Here is a 14,170-nt window from a genome sequence, read left to right on the forward strand (position 1 = left end):
TTTTGGAATTTCTAAGATCGAAGGTTGATGAAGAAAATCCTTTTGCAAGGATTTAGAATAAATAAGAAGCAAGATATTCGCTGAAGAGTTCATCAGATACAGAATCATCAGGATTCTTAGTGTACAAGTTTAGTCCTTGTGATTTGTTCAGAGACTCCTTCGTAGTTTGCTCAATCAGCTTTTCAGTTCCAACTTTTTTGAGCTTTTCCAACATACTATTCTGTATCATCAATCTTCCAACGATTAAGGTCATTTACGGTTACCCATAGTTTTTACTGCTTCATTCAGATTTTTCACAGTTCAATGTATTGATTCGTAGGCTGGGTGCTTTTCAAAATTTCAGAATTGAAGGTCGTAATTCTAGGAGATAATTGTTATATGTATACATATATCTGTTGATGTGGAAACGTTGCGAGACTCACAATATAGATTTGCTGATTTTCGGTAATTGGTATGGCAATTTCTTGTTACAAGATGCGGATGAGTACATGATGAGACTTCAATAGATAAATATAGTGATTTGTCGGAGAGATTTAAACCAAGGAGCAATGAGGTTGCTGGTATGTCTGCTGGTAATATGATGGAATATAAAAGGTTCCCCGGTAATAATAAAAGAGCACACATATATATCAAGGTTATAATAAGGTTGTTTCGAACGAAAAGTCGAAGTTGACTTGCTGGAGCTGTGACAAAATTGTCTATTTTGAAAAGAGTTACAATGTTATTTTCGGTAGTAACAATGCCAAAGGAGCTAGCACAGACACGTGTTAAACGTTTACTCAGTTTCCGAGAGTTTTTCAGGTGCATAACTGTATGCATCAATCTTTTCTTTCGTAGATGAAGTGCGGTTGATTCATCCTCTCGATTGAGGTGTATTCAAGAATCATGAAAGGTTTGAACGCAAATTGTAATCGTCAAGATACAAATGAGGTTTAAGATGAAATCAAGTGGCAAACTTGAAGAATTGTTTAGTTTCATATATTATAATCAATATTTTAATTCAGTTTAATTGTCCAATGTTATTAGTCCCCAGTCGATAGTCCACAGTTGACAGTCCAATAACTCACATATAATTTAATATATAATATTCGAATTAATTAATACGTATCGTGACCCGTATTCATCTCAGACTCGATCACAACTCAAAGTATATATATTATTATAGAATCAACCTCAACCCTCTATAGAGAACTCGATCATTACTACATATAGAGTGTCTATGGTTATTCCAAATAATATATATATATGCGTCGATATGATATGTCAAAACCTTGTATACGTGTCCCGATATTTAAAGTGCGTAAAATAAATACAGAAATTAAATGAAGATAAATAAAATGCGTAAATTAAATAACAGAAATTAAATGACGATAAATAAAATTGCGAGAATTAAAATTGCGATAAAATAAATTGCGATCATTAAATGTATGATAAGGAATTAACAGTTAGCTAGGAACAGTTAGCTAGGATTTTGTTAGAGTGGATTCTTAACAAAATTTCTCATAGTTAATTGGTTTGTTTCTAACAAATTTTATTTTGTCAAATGTTTTCTTCATTATGCCACTTGTTGGATTCTGATAGATCAAAATCCAAATATGAAATTGAATGAAAATGGTTATTCTGTGGTGAACGGATACGTATATCGGTGGATGTAAGTAGGATAGTAAATGACTGTTGAATTAGATTCGAAGAATGTACAGTGTAACTTATTAATGTGAAATTTAAATATTCCTCGGGTAATACCTACCCGTTAAAATATTTTCACCATTAACAGTTTGTACAAAAGAATTTTTAATTATAATCTTTATGAAAATATACTTACACATATATTTTCTTCAGATGTAATCATGAATTTATAGATATCGATTGTTAAATCGTTGATGAAAGATGTGAATGATAACATATGAGAATTAATTATGATAGAAGCTCTTTAAAGCTTCTTTTATCTTTCTCGGGTATTACCTACCCGTTAAAAATTCACACGTCATAGTTAATATGAAAAGAATTTTATTACGATCTCGAGATATACATAAATATATATACATATATCTTTCAATCGTGAACAGAAAGTAATGAATTATTATTTCATAATTCATCATTCTCAGTACTCTTCGGTGTCTGTGGTGCTTACGGAGCTCGTGGTGATGGAAATGATGCTGGTGCTGATGGTGTTGGTGTTGGTGTCGGTACTTGATAATGCTAAAAATGAACATATATTTCATAGCATTATCCCTCAAGAAAGACAAGATTTTAGTTGAAGTTGTCCTATTTACAAGTAATATTCGTTTAAATAATAAAAGGTGAAGACAAAATACAGATTCGACGAATTGAAGATGCAAACGACGAAAAAGCTCAAAAGTACAAAATACAATCAAAGTGGTTCCAATTATTGATAACAAACGTCTCGAAATTACAAGAGTACAAGATTCAAAACGCAAAGTACACGATACAAAATAGTATGAAAGGACGTTCGAAAATCCAGAACCGGGACATGAGTCAACTCTCAACGCACGACGCAACGGAGTGAAAGTTACAAATTAATTATGTATATAAATATAATATATTATATAATTAATTATATAAATTATATATATATTATATTTATATAATAAAATGTCGGCAAAGAAGATCCAAAAAGGGATGAGCTGTAAAAGCAAACTCCGCGACTTGCGGAGTTTGAAGGGTTAGAGTACCGCGACTCGCGGAGCCTCAAATTCTGAAACTGCCTATAAAAGCCAACGCATTTGATCCGTTTTAAATATCATATATCATCTCTCTCTCTCTCTCTCTATATATATATATATATATATATATATATATATATATATATATATATATATATATATATATATATATATATATATAATTTATATTTTAATTTTAATTTTAATTTTAAATCCTAATAATAAGGGTATGTTAGCGAATGCTGTAAGGGTGTAAGTCGAAATTCTATCCGTGTAACGCGACGCTATTTTTAATCATTGTAAGTTATGTTCAACTTTTTTAATTTAATGTCTCGTAGCTAAGTTATTATTATGCTTATTTAAAACGAAGTAATCATGATGTTGGGCTAATTACTAAAATTGGGTAATTGGGCTTTGTACCATAATTGGGGTTTGGACAAAAGAACGACACTTGTGAAAATTAGACTATGGGCTATTAATGGGCTTTATATTTGTTTAACTAAATGATAGTTTGTTAATTTTAATATAAAGATTTACAATTGGACGTCCCTATAAATAACCATATACACTCGATCGGACACGATGGGCGGGGTATTTATATGTACGAATAATCGTTCATTTAACCGGACACGGGAATGGATTAATAGTCTATGGAATTATTAAAACAGGGGTGAAATTATGTACAAGGACACTTGGCATAATTGATAACAAAGTATTAAAACCTTGAGTTACACACAGTCGATATCCTGGTGTAATTATTAAATAAAGTAGTAAAACCTTGTTACAGTTTAAGTCCCCAATTAGTTGGAATATTTGACTTCGGGTATAAGGATAATTTGACGAGGATACTCGCACTTTATATTTATGACTGATGGACTGTTATGGATAAAAACCAGACGGACATATTAAATAATCCAGGACAAAGGACAATTAACCCATGGGCATAAAACTAAAATCAACACGTCAAACATCATGATTACGGAAGTTTAAATAAGCATAATTCTTTTATTTCATATTTAATTTCCTTTATTTTATATTTAATTGCACTTTTAATTATCGCACTTTTATTTATTGTTATTAATTGCACTTTTAATTATCGTACTCTTTAATTATAGCAAGTTTATTTTATCGCACTTTTATTTATCGCAATTTCATTATCGTTATTTACTTTACGCTTTAAATTAAGTTGTATTTATTTTTAATATTTTACATTAGGTTTTAACTGCGACTAACTTTTAAAATTGACAAACCGGTCATTAAACGGTAAAAACCCCCCCTTTATAATAATAATATTACTTATATATATTTGTATTTTTATAAAATAAAACTAATATAGCGTTAAGCTTTGTTTAATATTTTTCCCTGTGGAACGAACCGGACTTACTAAAAACTACACTACTGTACGATTAGGTACACTGCCTATAAGTGTTATAGCAAGGTTTAAGTATATCCATTCTATAAATAAATAAATATCTTGTGTAAAATTGTATCGTATTTAATAGTATTTCGTTGCAAAAATAAAAGCTATTTCATATACACCTCGCATAACATCAAGTATTTTTGGCGCCGCTGCCGGGGACCAATCTAGCTTAAAAGCCGGAAGCTCAACGCTATATATAAAAAAAAGATTTTTATTTTTAGTTTACTTTTATAAAAATACTCTTTTTTGTAAAAATACGTTTTAAATATTTGAAAATATAAAAAGAAAAACAAAAATTTATATACTTTTAAGAGTTTGTTAAAAGTTTTATAAAGTTTCTTTATTTTTATTTTAGTGTTAAAAAAAATATAAGTTTTATTTAAATATTTCGTATTTATTTAAAACATAAAATAAAAAAAAATAAAAAACCTGTCGAACGAAACCAGCCTGTCATTTGAATTTGCATTCTCCGCGACTCAAGGAGTTTGTTGCCAGCTAGACACCTTACTCTCGGAGTTTAACCTGACGTACCTGACACAACCCTAATCGTATTAATTACGGAGTATTATTAATTATTATTATTAATAAACCCTAAATTAGTTTAATTATTATTATTATTTAGTTTAAGTTTTTTAAATTAATTAATAATATTAAATTATAATTAGTTTTATTTGTATATAAAAATTAATACTTTTATAAAATAAATAATATAAAAATAATATTTTTTATAAAAATTGTACTCTTTATCAATTTTAAGCCTATTTTTATTTTTGTAACTTTTTAATCGTTTATCCGTAATATTTATATTTTTCGCTCGTATCTAATTTTAAGTTCTAGTTTTTGCCGTAGCTTATTTTTACTTCTAGATTTTTAGGCTTTGCCGTAAAATCCCTTAAGTGCTTTCTCTTTAGACTAAGATTTAGGTGCTTTAGAATTTTGCGACGCCTTTTTAAGTTTTAGTACCTTTTTAAGTTATTGCCATTTGGGATATAGTTTTACTTGTAAGCTTTAATATTTTTAGACGCAACTTTTAATTCTTAGTTTTTAGTTCTTTTTTTAAGTTTCAACGCGCTACTTTCTAATTTTTATTTTTCGACGCCTTTTACCTATGTATCAATTATCACTCCAATTAGTAATCTCAATTTGTAATTTTAATTTTAAGTTAGTGATAGTAATAAGGTTGGGTTAGTCGAGTGTTTTTAAGTTTTATAAGTCACTTTTTTTCTTTCTTATTTTTCGACGTCTTTTATTTTTCAACCCTTTTCTTTTTCGACCTTTTTCGACGCGCTCTTTTTCTTTCTTATTTCTCGCCATTCTAGTTTTTAGGACAGATTTTTATTCTATTTCTTCTCTAAATTTCTTAAAATTACGAAAATTTATTTTAAGTGGTTAAATTGATAGACATCAAAATTTTTTGGTTCGTAGTAATAGTTGGATTTGTACGTGGACCGGGTTATTGGAGCCAAACAGTACTCAATTATATTCAGACTAAACGAATCCTGCCCTTCTGCTGCATCTTTTGGCTATTCGAAACGTCGGCAAAATCAGAAAAGTCTATTAATTGGATAACGTATATAATTTTTCTTTCCTTTTAAAAACTAATAGGATATTCAGTGAATACACCGAGCAAGACGTTCACCACCTTTTATACATTCACCACCTGTAACTCGATCAAGACATCTAGCTAATATTGTCGCCGTTGATTTTTCTTTAGAATCGTCATCCAGTCGACCAAGTACTCCAATTCAAATTTCCGATAATCCATTTTTTGAACCCGACCTCACAATTGAGAATTCGGAGAATATTCAGGGATAATTCATAGATCCTGAACCATTAATATTTCCTCCGGAACCACCAATCATTCAAACAGAGATTGTTGAGGAACGAACCATTAAATCAGAATCCTCTAGTGATTCAGATTCAACAAATTCAATCATGGAAAATCTTGAACCTCTAAGTATGGAAGACCGAATGAGAGCTAAACGTAATGGCCAAGGTCACGCAATTACTCATCCAGACATTAATGCGCCAGATTATGAAATCAAAGGACAAATTCTAGACATGGTGACTAATCAATTCAATTTAGTGGTATGCCGAAGGAAGATCCAAATGAACATCTTCGTACCTTTAATAGGATCTGCACACTATTTAAAATAAGAGAAGTGGAGGATGAACAGATCTATCTCAAGTTATTTCCCTGGACTTTAAAGGGAGAAGCCAAAGATTGGTTGGAATCGTTACCTGAAGGGGCGATTGATACATGGGACGTTTTAGTTAAAAATTTTCTTAAACAATTCTTTCCGGCATCTAAAGCCGTGAGACTTCAAGGGGAAATTGTTACGTTCACACAGAAGCCGAATGAAACTCTATATGAGGCGTGGACAAGATTTGGAAAGTTATTAAGAGGATGTCCGCAACATGGTTTAGACACCTGTCAAATAGTACAAATATTCTACCAAGGATGCGACATCACTACAAGGAAAGACATCGATATAGCAGCTGGTGGTTCCATTATGAAGAAAACCGAAACTGATGCTTATAATTTGATAACACTGCTTCCCACTCACATGAGTGGCACCAAGAAAAAGATATCGTTAGATCATCTAAAGCAGCTAGAGCCAATTCTAGCCATGACTTAGATTCCATTTCCGCAAAGATATATGCTGTCGAGAGACGAATGGAAAAGATGACTAAGGATATACACTCAATACGAATTAGTTATGAGCAGTGTGGAGGACCACATTTGACAAAAGATTGTCTCAGTATTGAACTAACAATGGAACAAAGAGAGAATATTTCATACATAAACCAAAGGCCTGGAAATAATTATCAGAATAATTATCAACCGCCAAGACCGATTTACAATCAAAACCAGAATTTAACCGAAATGTTCCATACAACAATCAACAAGGTCCTAGTAATCAACAAGTATCCAATAATACTTACAACCAGCAAAGACCTAATTTTCAAAACAAACCACCACAAATCGATGATAAAAAGCCGAATTTAGAAGATATGATGACGAAGCTAGTTGAAACTCAAACGCAGTTTTTCACATCTCAGAAACAAACCAATGAACAAAATGCTCAAGCATTTAGAAATCAACAAGCTTCTATTCAAAATTTGGAACAAGAAGTAAGTAACCTAGCAAGGTTAATTGGTGAAAGAAAACCAGGAAGTTTACCTAGTGATACAAATGCTAATCCTCGGAATGAAACAACTAAAGCTATTACCACAAGAAGTGGTATTACACTTAAACCACCTGAAATACCTGTAATTTCTGATGAAGCTATTCCTACTCCACAAGAACCACAACCTGAACAAGATAAGGAAAAAGAACCGGTAGTTGAAAAGGTTAATGAAGATAACACAGTTAAAGCTAAACCTTATGTTAAACCATACCAACCACCACTTCCTTACCCGAGTAAAATGAAAAAAGAGAGACTTGAAGCCGAGCAATCTAAATTCTTGGATATGTTTAAACAAATAAATGCCAATCTTCCTTTCATTGATGTGATTTCAGGAATGCCTAGATATGCTAAATTCTTGAAAGATCTAATCTCAAATAGAAATAAAATGGAAGAACTCTCGGCTGTTACTATGAATGCTAATTGTTCAGCAGTGCTGTTGAATAAGATACCAGAAAAATTATCTGATCCAGGAAGTTTCACAATTCCATGTTTTCTGGGTAGTCTTAGTTCAATAGAAGCATTGGCAGACTTAGGTGCTAGTATAAATTTAATGTCGTATTCACTATACACTAAACTAGACCTTGGAGAATTGAAACCAACACGGATAAGTATACAACTAGCCAATAGATCAATAAAATATCCTAGAGGGATAATGGAGAACATGCTAGTTAAAGTTGGAACTTTAGTATTTCCAGTAGATTTTGTTGTTCTGGACATGGAAGAAGATTCTCAAGTTCCTCTCATATTAGGAAGACCATTCTTAAACACGGCTAAAGCAATGATAGACGTGTTCGGTAAGAAACTGACCCTAAGTATAGAGGACGAGAGTGTTACCTTTTCAGTTGATAGAGCAATGCAACAACCGCAATCTGCAGATGATACATGTTATTATATTCAAACTATAGAATCACATGCAGAATTGTTAGAAGAATTTCCAGAATTACAAGGAACAGGAGAATGTTCTTTAGGAGAAGGGACTGAACCAATTGATGAAACTGATATGTTAGCTACACTAATGGCTAATGGATATGAACCAACAAGAGAAGAAATTCAAATGCTAAAAGAAGAAGACAGATATCAATATAAATCATCGATAGAAGAACCACCGACATTAGAGTTAAAGCCACTTCCAAACCATTTGGAATATGCTTATTTACATGGTGAATCTGAATTACCTGTAATAATATCGTCTTCTCTTACTGAAAATGAGAAATCACAATTCATTTCTGTGTTAAAAGCTCATAAACCAGCTATTGTATGGAAGATTCATGATATTAAAGGAATAAGTCCGTCGTATTGCACACATAAAATCCTTATGGAAGAAGGTCATAAAACGTATGTGCAACGCCAACGAAGACTAAATCCTAATATGCAAGATGTAGTTAAGAAAGAAATTATTAAATTGCTTGATGCAGGTTTAATTTATCCAATCTCTGATAGTCCATGGGTAAGCCCAGTTCAATGCGTGCCTAAGAAGGGTGGCATGACTGTCATTACAAATGAGAAAAATGAGCTTATTCCGACTAGGACTGTAACAGGATGGCGTGTGTATTGATTATAGAAAATTAAATGACGCCACCAGAAAAGATCACTTTCCCTTACCTTTCATTGATCAAATGTTGGAAAGGTTAGCCGAAAACAGTTACTATTGTTTTCTTGATGGTTTTTCTGGATATTTCCAAATTCTAATAGCACCCGAGGACCAAGAGAAAACCACGTTCACGTGCCCTTATGGTACTTTTGCTTACAAACGCATGCCATTTGGACTTTGCAACACCCCTGCAACCTTTCAAAGGTGCATGATGGCGATTTTTCACGACATGATAGAAGAATGCATGGAAGTTTTCATGGATGACTTTTCAATCTTCGGTGATACATTTGAATCATGTCTAGTTAATCTGGAACGAATGTTTATTAGATGCGAACAATCAAATCTAGTACTTAATTGGGAGAAATGCCATTTCATGGTTAAAGAAGGCATCGTTCTTGAACATAAAATTTCAAAAGAAGGAATTGAAGTGGATAGAGCTAAAGTAGATGTAATTGCTAAACTTCCACATCTCACCAATGTTAGAGGAGTTAGGAGTTTTCTAGGGCATGCCGGTTTTTACCGACGTTTCATAAAAGATTTTTCTAAAATTGCCACTCCTATGAATAAACTCCTAGAAAAGGATGCTCCATTCATCTTTTCAGATGAATGTATCAAATCTTTTAATATTCTTAAAGAAAAACTCACTAATGCGCCGATCATGATAACTCCAAATTGGAATCTACCGTTTGAACTAATGTGCGATGCAAGTGATTTTGCAATGGGAGCCGTTTTAGGACAAAGGATTGAAAAATGATTTCAACCTATATATTATGCTAGTAAGACGTTACAAGGAGCACAAACAAATTACACAACTACTGAAAAAGAACTCTTTGCTATTGTCTTTGCTTTTGACAAATTTCGTTCATATCTCGTTCTAGCTAAAACGGTGGTCTATACCGACCATTCTGCTCTTAGATACCTATTTTCAAAACAAGATGCTAAACCAAGATTAATCCGTTGGATCTTACTCTTACAAGAGTTCGATATTGAAATTCGAGATAAAAGATGAGCAAAAAATCTCGTCGCTGATCATCTTTCTCGTCTTGAAAATCCCGAATTTGAAGTTCTAAATGAATCGGCAATACAAGACAACTTTCCTGTGAATATCTATTGAAGATAGATCATAATGAAATTCCATGGTTTGCAGACTATGCAAACTACTTAGTATGTGGATTCCTTGAAAAAGGATTATCGTACCAAAAACGAAAGAAATTCTTCAGTGATATAAAACACTATTTATGGGAAGATCCACATTTGTTTAAAAGTTGTCCCGATGGAATAATACGCCAATGTGTATTCGGAGATGAAGCTAGTAAAATCTTAAACCATTGTCACACAGGACCAACAGGAGGGCATTATGGGCCTCAACTCACAGCAAGAAAAGTTTATGACGCTGGATTCTATTGGCCTACAATTTACAAAGACGCACACCTTCTTTGCAAATCCTGTAATGCTTGTCAAAGGGCCGGAAAAATAAGTCAACATGATGAAATGCCACAAAATGTCATTCAAGTATGTGAAGTATTTGACATTTGGGGTATTGACTTTATGGGTCCATTTCCAAAATCTCATAATAATCTCTATATTCTCGTAGCCATTGATTATGTATCTAAATTGGCGGAAGCGCAAGCTCTCCCAACTAACGATGCACGAGTTGTAGTCAACTTTTTAAAACGTCTTTTTGCAAGGTTTGGAACACCGAAAGCTTTAATAAGTGATCGGGGAACTCATTTTTGTAATAATCAATTTGAGAAAGTTCTTAAAAGATATGGAGTAACTCATAAAATCTCCACTGAATATCATCCACAAACAAGTGGACAAGTTGAAAATACCAACCGAGCTTTAAAACGTATTCTAGAGAAAACCGTAGGATCAAATCCGAAGGAATGGTCCATGAAATTGGAGGATGCACTCTGGGCTTTTAGAACAGCCTACAAAACTCCAATTGAAACCACACCTTTTAGACTCGTTTATGGAAAAGCATGTCATCTTCCAGTAGAAATTGAACACGAAGCATTTTGGGCTTTGAAGACATGTAATCTTGATTTACATGAAGCTGGACGTCTACGGTTAAGTCAATTAAACGAATTAGAAGAATTAAGACATGAAGCATATGAAAATTCGTTAATCTATAAAGAAAGAACGAAGAAATGGCATGATAAAAGAATCAGAAGTTCAAAAGAATTTAAAGAAGGAGACAGAGTTCTTCTTTTCAATTCACGATTCAAGCTATTTCCTGAAAAATTGAAATCAAGATGGTCTGGACCATTCATAGTCAAAAGAGTTTTCCCATACGGAACAGTAGAGTTAATAAATTCAAATGGGATTGAATTTAAGGTTAATGGTCATAGAGTTAAACATTACATAGATAGTCCGATGGAAGTCGACAACGAAGTTAATCACAATTTCAACACCACAGCTAACTAAGTGTGGGGAGAATCAAGTCTTTAAAGGATAATATGTATTTCTGTTAGAGTTAGATTTTCTGTTTTCGTGTAGTTCTCGAAAATGGAACCCGAATGGTCTTTCCCTAGCAGACCCTAAAGAACTAGTCTTCTCCCCCCATTCTGAATTTTTATTTTTTTAGGTTTTTACGAAATGAAGACTTCCTGTGAACTAAACCATGGTCTAATGCTACAGGCTTTGATCACTAAACATAATAATGACACACTTCCGAGTGAACTGGTATCAGTAATCAGAGAAAAATTGGACGGAGTAAGAAAAGAATCCAGATGCGAAGATAATAAGTTACAATTTGGTAAAGAAAAATCAAAATCCGCAGCGAAAAGAAGAGCACGACACCTTGAAAAATGTCACAAATGCGAAAAATGGTCACACGAAGATAAATGTTCAAATAATCAAAGATATTCAAACACCGAATTTGTTACTTTATGCAGAGACGGACCGTTCATATGTTTAGATGAAAAAACACTGAATGCTCGAGGTTACGCCTATGTAGCCATGGAAAACCAATTAGTCCGACTATCTTATGAGTGGGCTAGAGCATATCACTAAGAAATCTATATCACAGGTAAGTTTGTACAGTTTTCATTTTTTATTTTTATTTTTAACCTTTTGATAATAAACGATAATTTGTTCGCTATAAAGTATTAAATTGGTATTCGATAAAATTAGGTCTTGCGACCGAAATTATTGATATCATTCAAAAATTTATTACATCACTGCGAAATTTACCGTTTATTATTAAGGTATAAATATCTTTAATCAATCAAACCAAAATATTTCAAAAATTCGTCATGAGTTAAATTAGGTCATGGAACCGAAATTACTTTACCGAAAAGAGGGGCGTATCTTTTTGATAATATTTGATTGATTAAAATGGGATAAAAAGCAAAAAAAAAGATTTTTAATTTTATTTTTACCATGTTTTTAAAATTAATATTTAAAAATTAAATTAATATTTTGAACTTTGTAAAATCAACATATTTAAAATTGTAAATATTTAAAAAAATTAATATTTTTAATATAAGTTTGTATGTATAAAAACAAAAATATAATATAAGTTTGGTGTAAAATTTTAATTTTATGCATTTTTAATTTAACTTTGGTGTGAATTTAAAAATAAAAATTTAATTTATTTTGCTAAGTTAAAAATATGATTTTTAAAATTCGTCGTAAGTTGAAGACTAGGTCGTTTAACCGAAATTACAGAACCCGAGGGAGGGACAAGAACTTTTATTATCATTATTTTTAATCTTATTGAATTAAAGTATGCCAAAAACATTAAAAAAACCCAAAAATCTTTGTTTTTAAAACCGCGCTTTAAATTGACAAATTTTAAAATTTTGTCGAGAGACGGACTAGGACATCGTTTCGAAATGACCTCATCCTAAATAACAAAGGAAAAAAAAATTTTAAAATTAATTAATTAATTGTTTTATAAGTTAAGGTTTTTATATAAAAAAAAAAGGACACCGCGAGTCGCGGAGTTTGTAAAGGGAAAATACCGCAACTCGCGGAGTTTGTAAAATACAGAAAAAAATAAAACGCAAGAACATATCAGTTTAATAACACCCACACCCAAATAACTGCGAAAATACCCGAAAAACACACACAAAAACTTCCCAAATTCGCAATTTTTCACCAAAAATCATCAAATCTTTCACAAAATCATGTTGAGAAGGATGCTATCAAGGAATTACTCAAGGAAAACGACTGAAAGGGGTGAATCTTCATCCCAAGCTTGCATTGCTCCTTCTGAGAATGCGGAACAACAGGATGTTGATAACTATTACAAACAAGATATACCTCATCCAGTTATGACATTTTCAGATATGCACGTGAAAGATTTGCACCCGAACTTGAGATTAGACAGACGTTGGATAGATTATCCAAAATACCAAAGGGGCTTGCACACTCTTCATTCTAAAGCTGTTGAAGTACCTAGGGTAATAGAATGGGAACCATTAGAGGTAGTGGAATTGGCCGAGCCAATTAGAGAATTACTTACACAGAGGTATGGTAATTCTACTTTTAACGATTGGGTACGATTATTCAACATGCGTAGACCTGTATATAAAGTATGGTGTGAGGAATTATTGTGTAGTATAGAAATAAATGATCGGGTAGCTACTTTAACCGATCAAACTTTTATTAGATTTTTGTTAGGAGGTTCGATGCGCCACATGTCTCTACTAGACATGGCTCAGGCCTTACGTATATATAAGCCTAAGGAGCTAGCATCTGCCGATTGTCAAGGGTTGATATTAAATGGTAGGAAGATTGATGAAAATTTTGATACGCATGGTGTATGGAGTCAAATGACTAGCCATCACCGATTTAAAGGGGGAAATTACTCTTATTTGGATATAGATAGAGCTGAGTTAAGAGTAATTCACAGGTTTCTAGCGAACTCGATTACACAGCGAGGTAAAAATAAGGAAAAGGTAAATGAGCAAGATTTATTTTACCACATGTGTATTCGAGACCCACAAAGCGCTGTAAGTATACCTTATTGTGTGGGTTATTATTTATCGGCTATGGTTAGGGGGATGAGACCGCACAGTATAATAGGAGGTGGTATATTTATTACATTAATTGCTTAGTATCTCGATGTGGATATAAGTTAGGGGGGATTATTAATCGAAGAACCAGAACCCCACGATACAATTGGTTTAAATGTATATCATGGTGCTAAGGTTTTGATGAGGCGAAATAACGCCGCAGTACAATATAATGGAAGACATCCACAGGTTGAAAGAAATCAACAGCCAGGTAATGTGGGAGGGGGAAATGAAATGACAGAAATGCAAAGGTTTATAGC

Source organism: Rutidosis leptorrhynchoides, chromosome 11, assembly GCF_046630445.1.
Source record: "Rutidosis leptorrhynchoides isolate AG116_Rl617_1_P2 chromosome 11, CSIRO_AGI_Rlap_v1, whole genome shotgun sequence".
Taxonomy (NCBI): Eukaryota; Viridiplantae; Streptophyta; class Magnoliopsida; order Asterales; family Asteraceae; genus Rutidosis; species Rutidosis leptorrhynchoides.